The sequence below is a fragment of the Macrobrachium rosenbergii genome, chromosome 2 (assembly GCF_040412425.1).
Source record: "Macrobrachium rosenbergii isolate ZJJX-2024 chromosome 2, ASM4041242v1, whole genome shotgun sequence".
Lineage (NCBI taxonomy): Eukaryota > Metazoa > Arthropoda > Malacostraca > Decapoda > Palaemonidae > Macrobrachium > Macrobrachium rosenbergii.
The window spans coordinates 11,138,515-11,143,720 of record NC_089742.1 but is presented as its reverse complement, the minus strand read 5'-3'; the positions used below and the strand labels follow the sequence as shown (position 1 = coordinate 11,143,720).

The window sequence follows — 5,206 nt, the reverse complement described above, 5'->3', positions numbered from 1 at the left end:
AGAATTTGTAGTCCTGAATTTTTGGAAGAGGAGTTTAAAATTATTGATAAAATAGGAGATTCATTATGTTACCCTTCATATTTTTCAGAATTTTGTAAAAATAAAGCAAAAAAGTCATATTATAAACCAACCATTGTTAACAACGAACTTAAGAATATTCTCTGTTTACCATTTCATCCTAATTTCATTCCTGCAGTGCCCATTTTAAAAAGTATTGATATTAACTTAGTATTTAAATATAATAATATTTTGAGAAATTAACTAATTAAGAATAGCCCACCCAATTCAAACAATGTTGTATACAGTATTCGTTGTAAAGAATGTAATAAGATTTATATTGGTCAAACATCAAAAGGACTAAAAATAAGAAGCTCCCAACACAAATATGCCATTTCAAGAGGCTTATCAAATAATGCCATTGTGGATCATTGACTTAAGACAGGCCATGGGATGAACTGGGATAAGTCAACGATCATCTACAAGAGGTCAACGGCCATCGAAAAAGAAATCTATTAGAGAGTGTTTTCATCGAAGCTACTTCCAACAAGAATGTTAATCTCCACCCTGGATTATCCCTTGATCCTTTGTCCCTGTCTTTTTTGTTTAAAGAACATGCTGCCCAGATTAGCAAACTGTAACCCCGCCCTCACCTTCTGTTTTGTATATAAACCTCTGTCAACTTCTTTTTGTATTCAGTGTGAACTTGAAAATGTAGGATAAACTACGAAAGTACTTGTTCAAAGTCCCGGTTTTCACTCACCTTCCGACGTGGACTTAGTGACATATATATATATATATATATATATATATATATATATATATATATATATATATATATATATATATATATATATATATATATATATATATATATATATATATATATATATATATATATATATATATATATATATATATATGTATATATGTATATATATATATTAGGGTTATGACTCAAAATAAAAAATTTTGCCTGGTATGAGATTTATTGAACATTTTGGTACTAATCACAAAAACCTAATTCATTTTATTCAAATTTGAAAATATGTCCCCCACACAAGCCATTTTTGTATGAAACATTTCAATAGGCCTATCTGATATTGGTGCAAAAAAAATCTCAAACTAGATATTGTTGGTGACAACAAACCGATCGTTTAAATACTTGTCTTTTTTGCATATTTCACTAAATTCTTCCATCACTTTAACAGCTCTCTCAGCTATCATGTTTGATCGTGGAATATCAAGCACTGACGGTGCCCTGTTCCAATGAGTTTTCAAGCATTTCAGGGCACTGGCACATCTCAACTCTGTAATTCCAAAGTGGAGGTCCTTGTAGCTGGTTTCCTTGAATATTTGATCAGTGAACCACGCTTTTTGCCAGCTGTTGGCGATGAAACTCACTGGACGTTCCAAAATATTACGCCATGATGGTAGTAAAAAGTATGCAAGGAGCGTATAAATGGCCCTCGAGTTCCATCGGGCACTGTGTAGTGAAGGCAATTTCTTCCATTTGATAATTGGGAATGAATCATGCTTCTTGTAATGCTGGAATGCTTTGCATAGTTCATATAAGAACTTGAAGTCATCTCTCCAACCCGGGTTCTCAGTCTTTTCCATTTGAGTCTCTGCCTTGTACTCAGTTTGTAGATTATTATAATTTTCTAACAGTTCATCGACGAATTTGTAGTTCAGACTCGGCTTTGTAGTTGTTTCGGAAACATAGAAGTCAAGAACATGCCTCAATATTCTGTCCAATATGTGATGCTGACACCCAATGTATTGAGGCACGTCTAAGCCCTTTTCATTCATAGTTCTCTGAATTCTTGCAACCACACCATTTGAACGTCCAGTGTTTACGGCAGTTGTGTCACACACAATCATTTTAATGCTTGACCAGGCATCATATTCATCAATAACTTTCTCGTGTGCATCATATATATCTTTTGAAGATCCACTTTTGCACCGTACAACCCCTAGTCTTACATCTCTAGTTGCACTTTTGATGCAGACCACTTGGTATTCCTGTTTCACTAATCTTTTCCCATCAAAATGGAGACAATAATCCTTCTCTTCCTTTAGAAGTGACTTAATCTCACCCTTCTTTTTTTCTGCAAGTCTGATAACTCCTCGCCATACTCCTGATTGTGTTGGTGTAGGAAGACTTGCACAAACTTTAGATGCCTTGTTGGTAGACAGACTCTGGCGACTCACTAATTTTGTGGCCTGGTGTGTAGCAGATGGTTTATTCTCTTGTTCGGCACTGGCTCTTCATCAGAACTGTCCTCTGTTACACTGCTAACATTTTCACCTGAACTAACAGATTCACTTTCCATGTCAGATATAGTAGCACTTTGTTCATGTGATATTGGAAGATGTCTATGTCTTTTTGAAGGATGTATAGAGGACTTAGGTGCTGGCTTGTGAGTGGTGTATCCAACCTTCCCACCTGACTCAATTTGTTTGTGATAAAGCTCTTTATCCTCACGGCACAGCCAAACACCATCAACTTTGGTGATGTCAAAAATGCTCTTCATACCATTCAAAAAGCCTTCCTTTGGTCTACGTTGATTCTTCTCATATAAAAGTATCATTTTGTCAGTCGTGCATTAATGGCTTGCTGACTGAGAGTAGAAAGCTGAATTTTCCCCACAACTCTGATAATTCCTGACAAATCCGTTTTATCCTAGTACTTTTCATTTTGTCTTCTTCCAGTAACATGTGGTATCTTCCCAAACATGCCGTTTTGAGGTAGCCTGGTGAAACTTGTCAAGCATTCAACACGCGGAAGATCACGCCGCAATGTATGCATGGATGATGGTAGATTGAAGTCCATTTTTGTGCATTCTTTTCACAGTATCACTAGACTTAAAGTACGCCATGTTTCCCGTTTCTCTGAAATACAAGAACATATGATTGTTAGGACTGCAAATCAACACTTCAGTATGAGTATAAAACTAAAATGCAAACCTCTTTTCAGTAGCATTAATGCAAACTCCTATAGAAATTACCTGGTGAGAGAGCCAGGCAGCACATCCAATGGCTGTCAAGTCCGAGAGGGAACTGAACATTACTGAAGCTACTGAGCCAGCCTATGATGATGCAATAGATGATGCAATACACCCAAACACACTGTGGTAGTATTGCATCATCCAAATTTTACTCTGGAGAAAATCACCCAAGGTTTCTATTCTAGGGTTTATCACTTGTTAAATTGTGATCAATAGTCTCAAATTAAAATACAATTGGGCTCATGAAACCTGAATTATCAACAAGGCATTACTCATTCTGCTTGAATAGCATATAAAATACTTGTTTGTAAGGTGTCTAAGATAACAAAATGCATAAATGTCTCTAAAATTTTTCGACAATAATTCCCTATTTTGGTGAGAACTCGGTAACTTTAAGTGCATCGGTGGGGGACCTTTTTTCACACAATATCAAAATAACGGTGATTTTTATAATAAGTGATAGGAATCTCATCACATAAAATAGCAGGAGTATTAAAATTTGAAAAATATTTTTTTTTTTCATAACCTAATATATATATATATATATATATATATATATATATATATATATATATATATATATATATATATATATATATATATATAAATATATATATATATATATATATATATATATATATATATATATATATATATATATATATATATATATATATATATATATATAGATAGATAGATAGATAGATAGATAGATAGATAGATAGATAGATAGATAAATAGATAGATAGATAGATAGATAGATAGATAGATATTTTCACTGTAGCAGAAGAAGGAAATAGATTCTAAAAGCAGAAGAATATCCAAAAGCAACCAATCTTGAAGTGAACTCCCCCATACTATAGGCAATTCGCCTTTACATACATGGCGACAGAATATTCCAAAGCAACACTGCACCTGCTAGCCGGAGTCCACTGATGGAAAGTCACATGACTTTTTGTACATTTGCAAAATGTACCTGTCAGACTCATAACTCATGGCATTTTCTCAATAGTAATATGCATGTTCTCGATAATATTACACCACCCAAATGTTTTGGACTTAATTGTATTGTTCATTCATTCATGGGTTGATAGGTTACATGACATGGATTTCCTTTGTCTATCTCATCAGCTTTGGTGTACTCTGTTACATAAGCACAAACTAATGCCAGTTGCTCCAAAAACCTTAGCTGCTACCCATCAAGGATTCTTTTCATGCTGTATGCCACACTAGCCATGTATAGAGAGCGAGTGCCTCCTCATAATGGACATTTTGGATGAGTTGCTAGAGGTTGAATATTGCAAATACTCCAGATGATTTGTTATCGATGAGCTAGCAGTGCCAAAGTGGCACTGTGCTGAAAGGCATTGCCTTTAGGCTGTGCATTATAGGCACATGAAAATGAATAAGGAGTGTCCTTTGCAAACAACTGCACAGAATGGAAATGGCACTCTGAACTAGGAGAGTGTATGCAAAATAGGAAGTGAGCTGGTCGAGGCTACACTTGTAAAGCAAAATGGTTCTGAAGAACCAAGTATAAGGCACTCCACAGGATTGGCATGCAGGTGCAGATGGTATAAAATGTGCGGCTCACCTACACATAAATTGGAGCAGCACAGGTATACATAAGCACAAACTAATGCCAGTTGCTCCAAAAACCTTAGCTGCTACCCATCAAGGATTCTTTTCATGCTGTATGCCACACTAGCCATGTATAGAGAGCGAGTGCCTCCTCATAATGGACATTTTGGATGAGTTGCTAGAGGTTGAATATTGCAAATACTCCAGATGATTTGTTATCGATGAGCTAGCAGTGCCAAAGTGGCACTGTGCTGAAAGGCATTGCCTTTAGGCTGTGCATTATAGGCACATGAAAATGAATAAGGAGTGTCCTTGCAAACAACTGCACAGAATGGAAATGGCACTCTGAACTAGGAGAGTGTATGCAAAATAGGGAAGTGAGCTGGTCAAGGTTACACTTGTAAAGCAAAATGGTTCTGAAGAACCAAGTATAAGGCACTCCACAGGATTGGCATGCGGGTGCAGATGGTATAAAATGTGCGGCTCACCTACACATAAATTGGAGCAGCACAGGTATACGTACTCGACGCTAGTTAGGTTACACATAAGGCGCAAATGGCATAGGCTAAGTACATAAAAAAGATAAATAAATGCACTAGACTGGCTATGGTGTACAT

The 5,206-nt window shown here is 35.9% G+C and overlaps 1 pseudogene; it reads right to left on the bottom strand.

The window, feature by feature from the left end:
• Window positions 1-949: 949 nt before the first annotated feature.
• On the bottom strand, window positions 950-2,879 carry LOC136849503 (uncharacterized; annotated as a pseudogene).
• Between the last annotated feature and the right edge of the window lie 2,327 nt (window positions 2,880-5,206).